Here is a 19228-nt window from a genome sequence, read left to right on the forward strand (position 1 = left end):
AAGCAGAAACCGTAAAACCGTAAAAGGGAACATACCAGAACTTCTGACTCGGTACCCCCTCAGGCTCTCCAAAACACTATAAAAATTGCCCCTAGTCTGTAACCGGTGCCCTTCTCCCTGGAGAAGTGCCTGGCAGGGTTCCTTTCTTCCTTTCAATAAAGCCTGTTACTCTGATCTTTTCAGACTCCCATGGATTCCAACAGAACTAAATCTAATTATGTATTATAAATCTTGTAAGGTAGTTTTCCAGTATATGAGCTAAAAATATTAAGTAATAGTTCTAGACCTTAAATATATAAAAGGATAAAATACTTTTAATGTTCTTCAATACTCCATAACATAGTTCATAAAAACCAAATAGATCAAACTATTCTGTAGGAAAATCGTCATATATTACATTTTAATTCTCACAATAAAAACTGAAAGGCAGAGTTAAGCACTGATATATTGAATCAAATGAATTAATTCAGACAGGACAATAGCATATAAGCATATAATTTTTCTAAATAATATTTAACTCAGCCAATATAAATTATACTATTAGAAAGTTCAGGACTTTTTTAAAAGAAATTCTTGAGAGAAAGTTAAATGTATTGAGCTTTCCGTATTTTAAACTCAAGAATGTATCTGTTTGAGGCCCCAAAAGTACTACATTTCTATTTTCCCTAACTATGTGTTTCCCAATTTCATAAACATGTTTTTCAACAACACTTTAAAAATGTTATTTCATTGGAAACATGTGTATTTTAAATATATCATCAAAGGTTTGAACTTTTTGTAGTTTATTTGGCATTTAAAAGTAGTATTCTTCTTATATTAATTGTCCTAAAATGATTTTATTTAGATATACTCATTAAAAATGATGACTATATTGAGTTTTCTAAGTGTTTTATGTGTTAAATCTAAACCTTAGCTTCCCCTTCCTCCCTTAAAACAGGCATCCTTGTTCTGTTCCCGCACTGACAATCTTACTGCTTCCCAAAGAGAAAAGCAAATAAAGGCTCTAATAATGAGCAGCTTCCCAAGGCACATCTGGTCTTGATTTGTAATACATTTAATGGAGACAAGAATAATCAGTCTCCGCTGTGTTTATCAAAACTTTGAAATTTTGCCCTAATTTTTTTTTTTTTTTTTAAATACAAAAGTGGTGGCACAGGCTTCTTGTTCAAATTGGTAAAGTTTCTTTTAACCATTGAATGATACGTTTTGGCACAGAGTCTCGAATGCTTTAATTGAAGGGCAGGTGTATGATCAATAATGGTTAAGATTTCGAGGAGGGAAGGTTTACTGATTTCTTCAAGCTTGTCCTCGGGGCTCTCCCGTGAGTGGTTTCCGGTTTCTATCACGCCTATCTGGGCAGAATGTGTTTCAACTCTTCCCTGTCTGCAACTGTACTTTTAATCCTGCAAAAGAGATGAATCCAAATCTTTCATCTTTGTATAAAATTTTGGTTAATTTTACTTGTGTTCAGAAGGATGTGATTTATTTCCTTTACAAGGTTATTTGGACAAAGCATTAAATTTTGGAAAAATCTCACTTATAGACACCAAAACTCATATTTAAAAAAAAAAACACACACACGGCAATAATCTGCATTCCTCATAATTGGCAACCAACATGGAATAACCTGAATGTATAAACCCTTAAAGTGTAGTGAAATTAAAACTATATCAAAGATAAGATTTCTAGTAAAGTAGAGAAATAAGGCAAATAAAATTAATGTCATCCCCAGACTTCCTCAAACTGACCTATCCTAATACATTTGAAACACAGCTTCTTTTTCTGAGACAATGAAATCCAATGGTTACATAACCTCATTTTGAAAGTGAATTGATGGATGATTAGACATTATCATTTTCTATGGAAATAATAATCAAGTTATTCAAGATAATTAAAAATGCAACCTTCACACCTTCACTTAGACAACTGTTTCATCTTTTAGGTGAATGCTTATTTATTTATCTAATTTATAAATTAGATATTTTCCCAGGTGCTATAAATTGATGAGTGTGATTCAGAAGCATTATTTTTTAATTTCTTTACCTGTGGTAGTATTAAAGAGTCTATTTTCTTAATGGTTCCTCCTTCTTTAAAAACAATAGCAAAAAAAATCTGTACTGATATTAGCTAAACAATCAACATGTATAAGAAATTAAATAATATACGTATATATTCGTAAAATTAATTTTTTTCTGTTTCTTTGCAATTTTTTTTTTAATTTGGCTACTAGAACATTTAAAATGACATATCTGGCTTATTTGTGTAGTTCACATAATAATTCTAAGGGATACAGTGCCCTGGAGCATTTGTTTACAGTGAAAGCTATTATTAGTGATAACAATGCTGAATGGAAAATCATAGTGGAGCAATACAAAAGGTACCCACATCCAGCACAAATGCCTGTCAGCCTTTTAAGTTTCCTGTGAATGATAGGCTCTCCTGAGGTTCCTGTTTCATTTTCCCGGGGACACAGGGGAACCACACTCATTATATCTGTCATGAGCAGTGACAGGTGTAGTTACAGCTGCAAAAAGATCTTTTATATCTCTATTTCCATGTTCTCAGAACAAAGAATTTCACCTTTCATCTGGAAATTTGCCATTATTTAGCCTCGGGCCAGAAGCTCTCTTTTATTTAACTTTTTAAAAGTTATCTCGAGCGGCCAAAGGTGCACTGGTTTCCTTCGCCACATACTCTGAACAAAATTTCTTATCCGCACGGAAAATTGAAACAGAAAATACTCGATATGGGACACTAAGTTTTTCACAACAACAAGCATAATATTTCATATTCCAGATGTGCTCCATAATCCACTTAGAAATATCTCAATTATTCAAGAGAAAAAGAGGAAAGCCCGCTGTGACTTCACATTTGAGAGCTGACAAAGTTCACCGGGCATTCATTTGCGTTGACTTAAGGTTGGAGAAGGAAGGAAGGCCACCCTGGGCCTGAACTCACTGTCTTTCTACTTCTGGCCTCATTCAGTATTTTTCTGAGAGGCCCATGCTAGAGACTGTGCTTCAGGGTCGGCAGCTGTGGAAATTATTCTATCCGCCTTCCTATTTGAAGCATGTCTAAGTGAAGTCTTCTTTACTTCAATGATGAGAAGCTCCTAATGAAAAGGCTTGAGAAACCAAAAATAATTATTTTTTCATCTCTCACCACAGCCGTTTTATGGGCTGTTCAGAGCTCTCTGAGTCACTCAGCTCCGGCTGGGATTGCAGAATGTCCATGGGAAAGTGGACAGAGGCTCGGAATCCTTAGTAGTATTCTCTGTCATATGTTTGGGTGTCCCACACAAGCACAGGCTCAGTTTAAGAATTACGGGGATTTAAGGCCCTGGCCGGTTGGCTCAGCGGTAGAGCGTCGGCCTGGCGTGCGGGGGACCCCGGTTCGATTCCCGGCCAGGGCACACAGGAGAAGCGCCCATTTGCTTCTCCACCCCCCCTCCTTCCTCTCTGTCTCTCTCTTCCCCTCCCGCAGCCAAGGCTCCATTGGAGCAAAGATGGCCCGGGCGCTGGGGATGGCTCCTTGGCCTCTGCCCCAGGTGCTAGAGTGGCTCTGGTTGCGGCAGAACGACGCCCCGGAGGGGCAGAGCATCGCCCCCTGGTGGGCACAGCGTCCCCCTGGTGGGCGTGCCGGGTGGATCCCGGTTGGGCGCATGCGGGAGTCTGTCTGACTGTCTCTCCCGGTTTCCAGCTTCAGAAAAATACAAAAAAAAAAAAAGAATTAAGGGGATTTAAGAATTACAAGGATTATGAGATTAGCCACAAACAGGATTCCACACAGACATTCATATGTTGGCTCTATTGTGTTTATTATATACTTTCCCCTGGGCAACACAAAGGTGAAAACCAATAGTCACACTCTATTTGTAGAAGCATGGCAACTAGTATAATTAAAAGACTTTCCCAAACAAAATGATTAATTTATGGACAAAATAAAGTAAAAAATAAATAAACTTTATAAAACCATAACTGTGCCAACAAAACAGAAATGATCTCCAAGAACTAAAGTAAAAAGAACTAAAGTATTTACATTTAAAAGTTTGTTTGATTCCCAGCCAGGGCACACAGGAGAAGCACCCATCTGCTTCTCTACTCTTCCTCATCCCCACTTTCTCTCTATCTCTCTCTTCCCTGCCCACAGCCAAGGCTCCATGGGAGCAAAGTTGGCCCGGGCGCTGAGGACGGCTCCATGGCCTCCGCCTCAGGTGCTAGAATGGCTCTGGTTGCAATGGAGAAATACCACAGATGGGCAGAGCATCGCCCCCTAGTGGGCTTGCTGTTTGGATCCGGTCAGGTGCATGTGGGAGCCTGTCTCTCTGCCTCCTCGCTTCTCACTTCAGAAAAATACAAAAAAATAAAAAATAAATAAGTGTCAAATACACTATTCACTGACATATATGTGATATGATGAGAGAAGGATAGGCCTCCTCACTTTTTTTCCTTATGCATGACATATTTTCCTAGAAACATTTATCCAACAGTCCATCCTTTTCTAGTCACATGAAATGCAGTTTGTCTAACCTAACAAGTGACCCAAAGACCTGTTGAGCTTTTAGAATCTAAGTGGTATTCAATTAATCAATTTGTTTATCTTGTTTGCTCATAAATATGTTTAATATACATAAAATATCTTAATATCTGCTACAGAGAATTTCTTGTGCATTATTTTTGGTCTTTAAACAGAAAAGCACAGATTGGGATAGAGAAAGGTTGGAGGGAGGGAGGAGGGAAGGGAAAGAAACAGAGAAGAACACACAATATGTGGCTTGCAAATCTTGAAATATATATATACTATTTGGCTCTACAAAAATATTTGCCAATTACTTTATTCAGACAATATTTTTGGATTCATTTACTACCACAATTTTATTTTCCACACTATTTAATCTGCAGTTTAAAATGTCATTGTGTTTTCAGTATTGAAGGTAATTTTCTTTTTTTCTATAACATTCTTTTTTTTTTTTTTCATATACACTGGTCTTTATAGTTTCATATGTATGTAACCCTGACATTTTTTAAATGTGTTAAACATTTGAGGCAGATTTTATTTTCTGAGTTTGTTTTAATCACAGTGCCTTCTTTGCACAATTTTATCTTTGAGAAAAAGAGTATAATTGCATTTCTCCACAGGAATATTTCCAACCTAGAAAAATATTATTTTATTGAGGTTTAACGGGCCGTACTAGTCCTATGAATTCACACCAAACATTTCAGAAGGACAAACTTATGGTTACAAATTCTTAGGGTAAATATATTCTCCTCCATCTAGTGTCAAATTCAAGACAGAAAACTGCCCTTATTGTCCCCAGTGCTTTTTATTTACCCTTATCGTTTTAACACTGTGGTTCCAGCTTCAGGTGGTGCCAGCCCTATGCTGGGCACATCCTGCACTTTTATTCTTCCTCCCCAATTCTGTTTCTAAGGCAAACCTTGGCTGAAATCTTCAAAATCAGGGACATGTGCTGGATAAAAAGAAACTACGTGCCCGAGCCAGTGACTCACTCGTAGCGATCTAACCATCCTTCTCCAGGTAAAAGTACATGGTGGTGTCTCTTAGACCCAGCTAGGTAGATAGCTGAGAACCTGTAGGAGTGATCTCTGAATAACCTATCCTATTCATTACATGGCCTTTCATCAGGTCTTGGCAGTGTTGACTAATGGAGAGTAAGGCATTCTTCTCTTTTCCTTCCTCTTTGCTATTATTTTCTTTCTTAATTTCTCTTCTTCTTGGGTTCATTACTATTATCAACTTTAGTGCTTGTTCAGTCTCCCATCAACTACTAAACTGAGTAAAAATTGGTATGCTTCAATAATCCATCTTCTGCTCTTCAGAATTCATTCTTTGCCCCAGATATGCTGTTCCACTCTCACGGTTCTACATTTTACTTTATTGTTAATGCATTTCTTAGCTGTGTCTATCATCGAAGCACAAGGTACTCATATCTAATGGCTGAGTAGATTTTGGAAAACACCCCTTTCTCCACTAATGCACAATATCCTTTTAGGTATGTACTCTTTTGCCCTCTAGATATTAAACTTCTTGAAATCTGGTAAAAGCAGAGTACTTTTGTTATCACTTGGCTCCAAATATATTCATAATGGTAATGTACAATAATTATGGGCCTTTTAAAAACATTTTTAAAGAGAAAGTATATTTTCAGAATCAATTTTATTCATTTATTCAAATGAAGCAAAGATATTACATGATTATCAACTGAATTTATACTTCACAAATGTTTTTAACAAATAGTTCCACATTTTACTTTAATTTATACTAGTAGAAAATCAAAAGAATTCTGTGTAATTTAAGCCTCATGCTTCTATAGATATTTTGGTGATTCTTTAATGTAGAATCTGTCAATAAAACCTTCCTTTCATTCAATGTTTTGATCTGGCTTCCCTGTGAATACAGCTTTTAGGGTCACAATGCAGTGACAGCGTCCAAATGATTGCTTTTATTTTTCCTTGAGGAAAAACTTCAACATGACTTTATTTATTTTTATAATCATCGTGGTTTATTTCCCATCACCAGATATAATGTATAATGTTAAGTACTTCTATTTTAAGTTTATTGGTGTTTTCTCTTTTTCTATATCATCTCCCAGAACCATCTGTTCAATCTTATTTATGCATGGCATATTTAGACTGTAACTGCACAAGCTCAAACATATTGCTTGGTGGCATAAACCATCATACAAAAGTGAGGGAGGTTATGCTTAACTAACATACTGAGACTTCTTTTGGTACAGTTTTGTTTTTTGACATTGAAGAAATATGTTACAGGCCTAAAATAATCTATATAAATAAAGTTGTAAATGTTCATTTGTTCAAAATCTTAAATCTCCAAAAGTTCTTCACTGATTGCTTTAAATTTTGACACTACGCTGCATTTGAATATGCACATGTTTTTATGTTTTTATATATCTACTATTATATAAATGTCACACCTGTGACAGGTAAAAACATGCTTTTTTGAAAAACAGCACCACCTGTTGGACATAATAGCAACATGCTATACTAAATATTTTACGATTCCATTTCAATGTTATGGGAGAAATATAAATTGCACATGGCTGAAGATATTTTTGTCAAATATGAAAAGAAAATTCAAATATGAACATGAATTTCATAGCAGAAATCTACAACAAAGCATTGATAGTGATTGACGATTTATGCTTAGAAATCACGAACAAAGTTCTCAATGGATTGAAAATGCCATCACCGAATCGATCTGCTGCTTCATTCAATGTAGAATTGCATCGTGAACAAAATTACAACACGGGTGATCTTTTGTCGTATGTGCAATCAAATATTCCTAAGCTAACGCTTGAGCAAAAAGGTATTTATGATCAAATAATGCAAATTGTCAATAAGGAGGTTGAAGAAATCTTCTTAAATGCGCAAGGAGAAACTGGTAAACCGTTCCTAATTAGATTGATTCTGGCAGCAATTTGATCCCAAAATGACATAGCCTTAGCTCTTGCATCATCCAGAATATCTGCGACATTGCTACCAGGTGGAAGAACTGCTCATTTTGTTTTAAAATTGCCATTGAACATGCAATTCATTGAAACTCCCACATGCAACACTTCCAAAGCATCCAGCATGGGAAAAGTATTGCAGAAATGCAAACTTATTGTTTGGGATGAATGCACAATGCTGCACAAAAAATCGCTTGAGGCTCTTGATTGATCATTGCAAGATTTGCGTGGAAACATCACACCATTTGGAAATGCATTAATATTGCTTGCAGGAGATTCAGGCAAACATTACCTGTAATTCCTTGATCAACACCAGGGGATGAAATAAATGCTTGCCTGAAATAATCTACTTTGTGGTGACACATATAGATGTTAAAATTAACTAAAATTTGCATGTCCAGCTGCAAAACGATCGATCAGCTGAGATACTCTCACATCAATTGCTGGAAATTGGGAATGGGAAGGTGCTGGTTGATCTGACCTAGGATGAATTTCATTGCCTTATAACTTCTGCAATTTAGTGACATCAAAAGAATAATTGGTTAAAAACGTACTTCACAATATTCAAACCAATTATAAGAATCATGACTGGCTGAGTGAACGAGCTATTCTTGCGGCCAAGAACAAAGACGTCTACGAACTTAACAATATTATTCAGTCTAACATTCAAAGCCAGGCAGTCACATACAAGTCCGTGGACACTGTTGTGGAAGCTGATGAAGCGGTTAATTATCCAACAGAATTTTTGAATTCACTCACTCTGCCAGGGATGCCACCACACGAACTGCAATTGAAAATCAGTGGGCCAATTATGTTGCAAAATATCAACCAGCCAAAGCTCTGCAAAGGTACATGGCTTGCAGTAAAAAAAATTAAGAGCAATGTCATAGAAGTAACAATCTTGACAGGACCTTTCAAAGGTGAAGATATCCTCATTCCTCGCATTCCTATGATTCCAACGAATATGCCATTTCAATTTAAGAGATTGCAGTTTCCCAATTTGATTGGCGTTTGCAATCACCATCAACAAAACTCAGGGCCAAGCTTTAGAATTCTGCGGTTTAGATCTAGACACGGATTGCTTCTCACACGGACAATTATATGTTGTGTGTTCTAGAGTCGGCAAACCAGACAATCCCTATATCTGCACAGACAATGGAAAAACAAAAAATATTGTATGCCCACAAGCATTGTGAAATTAAACATATTAGAAACTTGCGCTTTCTCTTTTCTTTCTTTCCCATTTAACCAGACCGAGCAACAGCAAGGCCTGGCCAGGTACGGCTGGTTTCAAATAAAGTTAACAGAATGTCGGAGATCAACTTTATTATGAGACTAGAGGTTGAAAAGGAAATATTAAAAATTTTCAAGCTAGAAAGAAATGCTTACTATGGAATAAAATAAGTCTACATTCACAAAGAACATGCAGATTAAAAATTTAGGACTACTATTTGATTCATGAAGAATCTCACTTCAAATTAGTAAAATTCCTTAGTCTGTAGAGAGTCAGTGTAAAGCTGGAGGTATTTACAAGATGAAATCATATACCGTATACCAAAGAACACTTTTAACAAAATAGAATGAGCTATAAAGATTTTAGGAATGTGGGGGTATATCACACTTTAAAACTTATTGTGTGAACTAGAAACACATTGTCATAGAAAATTCTTAACCTTAGTGTCAAGAAGAGAAACTTATAATTTAAGTATTGGATTTTTACTTCATTTGCCAAATATTTATGAATTATCATCATGCTACATTTTAAGTAGGAGCAGATAACAGCTAATATGATATAGTTAATTCCTAGTTTGGACAGGAAGATTAGTGGCTTAAACTATCTCATTGCCTTTATGTAATTATTAAATATGACAAAATAATCTTCTCTGAGTTTCATATATGCTCAATTCACTTACAAGTGGCTTATATGTACTTGCATAAGACAAAGATATTCAAAATTATTTTTTAAATTGGGGAAGGGGCTGGAAACTTCCTGCAGATATAATATCTTTATTTCAAACTTGCATTTTGGCCAATCATGTAAGTCCTTAGATCCTGTCAAGTCACCTTCCGGGCCCACTTTTGATTGCATAGCAATGTGAGGATATGTTTCTAAAGGTTAGAAAATACTACTACCTTACTTCCATTATATTACTTAGTTTCATAATATTGTAGGATTAAAATACACAATAATGTTTTTTTCTGCCCATACCTTTATAGAGATGCATGATGTCTAACATTAAGTTGAAGTGAGAAGGAACTAACTTTGGATTCAAAAAGCCAAGATTCAACTAGAGCTAATCGTGTGGGGTTCCTTGTTTAATCTTGTGTGTAATCAATCTTGAGCCTTAGCGTTTTTTTTCTTTCAATGTAACTGAATTTCATTTATTGGGGTTACACTGGATAACATAATTACACCGGTTTCAGGTCCCGATTCTACAACACGTCGTCTCTATAGTATACTGTGTTTCATTTCCTCCGATCAAGTCTTTGTCCATCACTGTTTATGCCCCATAACCTACACCCCCTACCCCCTTCGCGGCAATCACCACACTGTTGTTGGTGTCCATGAGCTTTCTTTTTTTACTTTTTTCAGCCTTTTTTGCCCTATTTCTTCACCGCACTCTCCCAACCCCTCCTCCCACTCTCATAGCTGTCACCCTGTTCTCTATGAGTCTGCCTCTATTTTGCTTGTTAGTTCATTTTGTTCATTAGGGTCCACAACCAAGTAAAATCATATAGTACTTGTCTGTCCCTGACTGGCTTATTTCACTTAGCATAATGCTCTCCAGATTGATCCATGCTGTTGCAAAAAGTAAGATTTCCTTCTTTTTTATGGCTGCATAGTATTCCATGGTGTAAATGTGCTGCAACTGTTTTGTCCACTCATCTACTGAACAACACAAATGGTTTTAAGATCTTGCCTATTGTAAATGATGCTGCAGTGAACACAGGGTTGCATATAGTCTTTAGAATTAGAGTTTTGGGTTTCTTTGGATAAATTCTCAGAAGTAGAGTCATTGGGTCATCAGACAGTTCCATTTTTAATTTTTTGAGGTAATTCCATACAGCTTTCCACAGGGGTTGCACCAGTCTGCATTCCTTCCAACAGTGCACAAGGGGTTCTTTTTCTCCATACCCTCACCAACACTAGTTTGTTGATTTATTGATCATAGCCATTTTTACAGGTGTGAGGTGATATCTCATTCTGGTTTTAATTTTAATTACTAGTAATGTTGAGCATCTTTTCATGTCTATTGGCCATCAGTATCTCCTTTTTAGAAAAGTGCCTATTCAGATTATTTGCTCATTTTTTATTTGGATTATTTTCAATTTTATAAGTTCTTTATGAATTTTGGATATTAATATCTTATCAGCTATACTATTGGCAAATATGTTCTTCCATTCAGAGGGTTGTTTTTTCTTTTTGTTAATGATTTCCTTTACTGGGCAAAACCTTTTTAGTTTGATGTAATCTCATTTGTTTATTTTTTTTCTTTTGTTTCCCTTACCTGAGGAAGTATATCAGAATAAAAATATATTACTATAAGAAATGTCTGAGATTTTACTGCCTATGTGTTCTTAACAACAACAACAACAACAAAAAAGAAAAAATAGAAATCATCTACGTTGGAAAATAAGTACAACTGTCATTATTTGCAGATGACATGATACTATATAAAGAACCCTAAATATTCCACCAAAAAAACTGCTAGACTGATATATGCAGTTCATAAAGTATCAGGATACAAAATATCTATATCTAGAAATTAGTTGCACTTTTATATACCAATAATGATTATCAAAAAGGAAACTAAAAAAAGCAATACCATTCATAGTTGCTTCCAAAAGAATAAAATAGGAATAAGTTTAACAAGGATGTAAAAGACTTGCACTTGGAAAATTATAAGGCAGTGAAGAAAGAAATTAAAAAATGTATAAATAAGTGGAAGCATATATAATATGTTTATGAATAGAAAAATTAACAATTAAAATGTCCAATATAACCCAAAACAAATAATAGACTCAACATAATTAATATTAAGATACCAATGGTATTTTCCATAAAACTGGAACAAATATTTCAAAATTTATATGAAACCACAAAAGACCCTAAATAGCCATAGTAATCTTGAGAAAGAAGAATAGAGTTAGAGGTATTATACTACATGATATATAATTATATTATAAGGCCATAGTAATCAAAATAGCATGGTATTGGCATAAAAACAGATATATAGATCAATAAAACAGAATAGAGAACCCAGAAATCAACCCATTCCTATGTCACCAATTAATATTTGATAACGGAGATATGAACACACAATGTGGGAAAGGAAGTCTATTTAATAAATGGTGTCGGGAAAATTGGACTGGTATGTGCAAAAAAAAATAAAGCTAGGGCACCTTCTTATACCATACACAAGAATAAACTTAAAATGAATTAAAGATGTAGATATTGCACTGTTTATTTTGAGAAATGAAATAGACAATGCAAGAAATCTAGGATGGAATCTGACTTATAGTGTTTCTTTTTATAAGGAAATCCTAGACTGATAGAATATGTGGTCAGTCTTATGGTTAATTGAAAAATTCACTTTTAAAATGATTTACTCAAGATTCAGAGTATTTAAAATATTAAAATGCTGTCTTGTAACATATCATCACTATTTTGTAAAAATTTATATATCATATATTTCTTCGATTAGAACAATGACATATATTTATTAAAATTCACAATTACAAAAACAGAAAAAATGAAAATGGAGCATTTCTTTTCTCTACCTCAATATATTATATTATCTGTACACATTTGAGAATATCATAAAAGTGTGTGAGTAAAATATGTAATAACCATAATTATAACAATAATACTATGCAATTTTCATTGGTGATTTTCATGCTGACTATATAGACAGCATGTCCTTTAAAAATATATGCTGAGTAGTTTACTGCATAGAAGTAGTATAGTTTCTTTTTTACTTCCCTAAATATGATCATTTGAATTTTTTCAAAAATTATAAAAATTTATTATGTTTTTTATTATAAGAGAGGTTTAAATGAACAATACTCACAGCCAGTGCAATTATTCATTTGAGGGAGAACTGTTGGATTTTAGCATACTTTGCAATTTTGGTTGTAATTCCTAAATGGTCTCTGAAAATGATTTGCTAAATTATACTCACATACATAATAAATGCCAATGGCTATGCCTGGCCAGAATAGAATGTTTTACATCTAAACTAATAGAAAATAACCTATCACTACTTTTGTTTATCTTTAATATTATATATATATATATATAGATATCATATATATAGTGAAGTTGAGCTTTATTTAACTATTTGTATTTTCTCTTCATGAACAAAAAAGACTTTTTCATAAGCAAAATTTCATGGAAAGTATTCAAGATTGAATTCCTAGAGCTACAAGTGTCACACGGGTTAAGAAAAATTTCAGTATAAATTTACATTGCACATGGGTCCCAGCGGCATGTTTGAGGGTGAACATCAAGTCTGGGAACAAGGAGTAGAGTAGTTTCACTGACTTTTTCAGAAAATGGGAGTCAACGGGAGAGAAAGGGAAATGTCGAGTAATGTATTCTCTATCACACCTTCAGAAAGTTCACTTTGACATCAGGTGCTTATTAGCTAGAGAATTAATAAAGTCAAGATTAAAAATGTCTTTCATGATAATACATGCAGTACAGATTAAAGGAAAGTTGTCTCAATTTTTATATGAATAGTTTGGGGAAGAAAAAACTTGAAAACCGGTGCTTTTTTTTAGAAGATCTTAGGTTTCGCCTTTAAAGCAGTCCGCCTTTACATCCCGAGACTGGATGAGGTGTTTTTGCCCAAGGGCACGTGGATGTCGCTCCCGCAGAAACCCATCACTGCCGGGTCTGAAATGGCCAGAGGAGTTGCTGCAGGCAGGGTGGGCTGAGGGGCTCACGGTCTGCACAGCCCCGCGGGCTGACTCTTCCATAAACATCTGCGTGTTGTACAATAACACTGGCCCTGATGTGGCTGCTTGTAGCAGTCCAGTGATAATTCAGAGACCGATAAAATATTCACACATCGCTGCCCAATCACAAAATCCCACTCACCCAAATCTGTAAGCCCAAGTATATATGGAAATATATTCGTAAGGAAATTACTTACTTCAACTGCTACATTATGTGTATACCTCTGCAACGAGCAACTGCAGAACTACAGGGTTTTCCCAATTTACCAAGAGTTGAACTACTGATGCGCACGTCTCTATGCTTTTCACGCTACGGGAAGATCGGAAGATCAAACGCTATGTCAGACTTGACGCCTTCTCTGAGCACCCCCCCCCCCCCCCCGTCTGATTTCTAAAAGGCAAGGTGAAGACTGTGCGTGGAAGAGACAGTCATTTTATCCTAGAATATTTTTAAAGAATTGTTTCAATGACATGACACAAGTGAGAAATCTTTCTTTACATTATGATTTTTTTTTAATGAACCCTCGTGTCACAGTGGGAACTTGAAAAGAACTGTTGGATCCAAAAGGGCAGGTAGAGTGGACCAGGCGACTTATCAACCTGGAAGGTCATGTGTCTTTCTGTTTTCTTTCTGTTTTGTTTTGTTTGTTTGTTTACCTGAAGATTTAGGTAAAAATAAATTAATTATTTGAAGTCAGTTTATAATGCTTTTACCATATAAATTATGGTTTATATGAGAACCCAAAAGTTAGAAATTTGGCTTCAGTAAAAGACTCTTTTCGTTGTAATCAATAGGATATTGTACAAGGGTTAGGAACTAATCTGCTCGCTATTCTCTCTTAATGGCTTCCTGGCTTTCCCCTGTGGAATGCAGGAAGAAGTTCACCTCCACAGGAGGGTCCGAGAAGCCCCTTAGAGGCTGAGATGGGGGAAGGACCTGACCATTAGGGGAGTTTAAGTCACACGAGTTGTTTGTAAAAGCCTAGCCACAGAATTTCCTGTGAAAAGTTAAGGCCCTATAAATTAAATAGGAACTTAGTTCACCAGTCTTAAATCGTTACTTTGTCTCCTAACAGAATAGGAAGTCTCTTTCACAGACGGTTCCCAGAGGCAGATGGTCTCAGAGGTGCCAAGTCCCCGGCTGTTCCTGGGAGTCACCTAATCCTCGGTGTCTTGAGGAATTACCAAGGACACCAAATAAGACCATGATAATTAGGCCTGTTTCACCATCAGGAGACCTAGCATTGGGGACATTCCTGCCAACTGAACCCCGACCACCTGCTCATTGTCACGTGACTAACTGCCTGGACTTTGTCCATTGAACCATTACTAACAGCCTCTGAACCCCATAAAAACAATCAGTCCCAGGAGAGTGTTAGGGCCACATTTGATGCATTTCAAAACCCCCTGCTCTCTCATTTCACTGGCAATCTGAATAAAAGACAGTCTTATACCACTCCCATACATCTCTGTGACTGATTGGCAGTGATGCGGACCTTGAAACTCCGCCTGTGTTGGTAATGTGATTATTACCCAGTCATCAGATAGCTTAGAATAAGAATTGATTTCAGTAACTGAATCATCAAGAAAAGCAAGTAAACTACAGGCAGAATGTGTGAGAGTTTAAACTAGAGAAAGTCCAATGGCTCAGCATTCAGCAGATTTAAAATAATATGAAGAAAATCCTCATCATATAGTAGGAAAAATACCACATTGATTTCTGCAGTGAAGTTGGAGTAATAATTGGAAACTAGAATCATAATGAAACACAGGGTGAATCAGTAACTTAGAGCTATCCTCAAGGAAAACAAACAAACAAACAAACAAACAAAAACAAAGAAAGGGGCTAAAAATAAATTAATGTGGACTCAAGTTACAGCATTTCTCGAACTTGTTTTTCCTACCACTGAGTAAGTTGCTGCTGCAGGTACGAATGTGGTGGTTTTTCAGATCTCAGGTGGGAAATTTGATTACAGAACACAGTTAGGCATCTAAGCCACAAAGACTCTTTCTCTCATAATTATGTATCTATCACTATTTCAGATTTATTTATTTTATGGCAAATTTAATGATGCTATTTTTGAAGAAAATTATGATGACCTTATCATGCTAACAGATGTTCTCAAGTCATACTTCTTTGATCAGTAATCTAATTAAATGATTTTTTTTTCAGTTTCAGTTTGTAAGGAATAAATGAACTCATATATACAGGTTAAGGGAAAGGTAGTTTTGCAGTTGTTTATGTGGAAAATAATACAATAATTAATAAATAATACAAGAATAAACAATGTTTTTTGCATACTCACAACTGTAAACCTATATTTGCCTCACTCTGTATATTTTTACTTTATAAAAATAGAATCATTGACTTTAATATTAATGTAAAATAAAGGCATTTACAAGACAACTCGATTGCAGTTTATATAAATTCTGCAATCTGTTTTGCCTTCTTGTACATGTAGTGTTACACTGTCTTAGGACATAGAAACCACTTTTCCGAAACGATGCCGTTCCACTCTTCGGCACGTGTAGGTGGTAGTCTTCCATTGTAGTTTAGTAAGTAATAATATGTATTATGAAGTTATACTATTGTGGTCCAAATTCAGGCTCTGCCACTTACTAGGTGGCTAGAATTAACTAGATCGTTTTAATTATATAAAAGCTTTTATTATAATCGGCATGTAATTTTCTGCCTTTTGTTTTGTTTTGCTTTACAAAGTAGGTTCTAAATGCCATTATAATGTTTTTAAATTCCTTAAGTGATCTTTAGCTTCATTTTATTTTAGCTTTTGTGGATAAATAGAACATTAAAATGAGATTCCTCAATAATTGTATTAGTCATAACAGATGCTGGTCATATCCTGAAAAGTCCTGCTATTAACACTGTAATCTAGCCATTCCTGATTCATATTTTTATTCACCATTGTTTGTCATTTTATTGTCTCAGATATGTACTATATGATGTTTGGTGTACTATTTCATTTATTATTTAGTTTTAAAAATAGTAATCATAGTCAATTACATAGAGCTACATATATTAATATATTGTATTATAAATAAAATACACTACTATTGATACTACTCTTATACCTACTACCATTATCACCTACTAGTGCTTATACTCACACATTTACTGAGTGTTCTCTATATGATGAGCATGATTCTCAGTGCTTTATATTTATTAACTGTTTTAATTGTAATTGATTTTACAGAGAGAGAGGCAGAGAGAAAGAGATAAACATTGATTTGTTGTTCCACTTATTCATGCATTCATGGATGAATTTATTTTATTTTATTTTTCTGACAGAGACAGAGAAAGACAGAGAGGGGGGGGGAGACAGACAGACAGGAAGGGAGAGAGATGAGAAGCATCAATTCTTCACTGCGGCACCTTAGTTGTTCATTTATTGCTTTCTCACATGTGCCTTGACCAGGGGGCTACAGCAGAGTGAGTGATCCCTTGCTCAAGCCAGCAACCTTGGGCTCAAGCTCGTAAGCCTTGCTCAAACCAGATGAGTCAGCACTCAAGCTGGTGACCTCGGGGTTTCAAACCTGGGTCCTCTGCGTCTCAATCCGACCTCTATCCACTGTGCCACCTCCTGGTCAGGCTTATTGGCTGATTTTTGATAGCTCTCTGACCAAGAATGGAACTGGTAACCTTGGCAAATGGAAATAATGCTCTAACGGAACTACCCCTCCAGGATTATTTTAACTCTTATAATTATACTATGAAACTTTAGAGGCTCAGAACAATTTTTGTTAACTATCTTGTTAACTATTTTGAAAGTGTTTCTTTTGATATTTTACTTCAACCTTTATAATGTATTTAGTTATTTTCTTATTTGGGACCCTATTTAAGTAGGTCATCCAAATAGCCTATCTAATTAAACTTTTATTCCACAGATAGTCAAATATTTTTATACTATTCCTAAAATTTGTGCCATACACACACACACACACACACACACACACACACACACACACACACATGCATGCACATAATGTCTAGAAAATGACATACATTTCAGTTTTCTTACTAAGATTTTTAAAAAGTTTTAAATGGAACTTAAAAATATTTTAATCCATTTTCTCAAATAATTGCAAACATGAAAGCTGCCTTCAATACCTATTCACCACTGTGTAGTTTTACTTTAATAGAAACTACATACAATGCATTTTGAAGCTATCTGCTAATGTGCCTTTAAAATATTTTCAATTTCCCTGTCACTACTGAAGAGCAGAAAGTACCTTTTCATCCTGAATTAAAACTCATGATTTATGAAATGTCTTACATGAAGGAGCTGCTATATGTTGCAAGTGTGAAGATATGTATTGTCAATGTTAAATTCTCCTCCAGAACTTCAGTGGCAGGAAAATACATTGAGTTTTCTCTCTAATATTTTCCTGGGCCCCATGTTTATCATATTAGACAAATGAGAATCCATCCATGTCCGAGAGATCTCCATAGAAGGTTTCTTAATACATCTCATAACAGTTTCACTATTGTTTTTCTGCAGCACCTCCTTACTGCTAACACTATTAGTGTTGCTTTCCTCTCTGCAGAGATGAAGAACAGCTGGTCAATACCTTCTGTGTGAGGACATTTACAATTCTAGAATGCAGTAATTAGAACATGTCTTTTGCCTTTGTCTAACGTTTTGTAGGTCTAATACTTTGATATGTTTTTAAGAGTTTCTACCTGTTTCCTGATTTCTGAAATATTCCTCTTTTTATAAAGCTCAATTTTTTCTATACAACATATTGCCTGAACAGCTAAGAGAAATAAAGCAATAGCTGTAGGTGACTCCAATATATTGCCCTCTTATTTGTTTAAAAGTTGCTATCAGTGTCACGAGTTATAATGTGAGGCAGATGCTCATGTTAAAATTTCCACTTCACATCTGAAAATAAAGGGGTGTGAAGCAAATGACCAAAAAGCATCACTTCATACAACCACTTCATTTACAAAATATTGTATCAGACTAATCTGTGATCCTGGAATACCTTGACATAGATTATTATTTTAATAATAGATTATGAGTTATTCATGGAGCTCCATAATCTATGAGCTTGGTTACAACTGCTATTTGTGTAAGTGTTATTGGCACTGGTTTTTGAAATAAACTATATCTTGGATTTGTTTGGCAAGTGTTCATAAGACAAGGAGTTCAAAAATAAAGGGAAAAAAGGCCCTGGCCAGTTGACTCAGAAGTAGAGTGTCAACCCGGCATGTGGAAGTCCTGGGTTCGATTCCCGGTCAAGGCACACAGGAGAAGTGCCCATCTGCTTCTCCACCTTCTCCTTCTCCTTCCTTTTTTTCTCTTTCTTCCCCTCCTGCATCCAAAACTCCTTTGGAGCAAAGTTGGCCCTGGGCACTGAGGACGGCTACATGGACTCAGCCTCAGGTGCTAGAAAGGCTCCGGCAGCAACGGAGCAATGCCCCAGATGGGCAGAGCATCGCCCCTTGATGGGCATGCCAGGTGGATCCTGGTGAGGCATATGCGGGAGTCTGTCTCTCTGCCTCCCTGTTACTCACTTTAGAAAAATACAAAAAAATAATAAAAACAAAAAAACTATGAAAATATAAGCATTAACACTTGGTTATGTATAGCATCTATTTAAGAGGATGAACTGATGTTTTTATCCATCAAGCATAGTCAGAGGTAGTAGTCAGCAAACATTTTCTGTCAAGGGCCAGGTAGTAAATATTTTATGTTTTGCACACTACGTCTCTGTTGCAGCTACTGAGTTCTGCCACGGCACCACTACAGTAGTCAC

This window comes from Saccopteryx leptura, chromosome 4 (genome assembly GCF_036850995.1).
Source record: "Saccopteryx leptura isolate mSacLep1 chromosome 4, mSacLep1_pri_phased_curated, whole genome shotgun sequence".
Classification (NCBI taxonomy): Eukaryota; Metazoa; Chordata; class Mammalia; order Chiroptera; family Emballonuridae; genus Saccopteryx; species Saccopteryx leptura.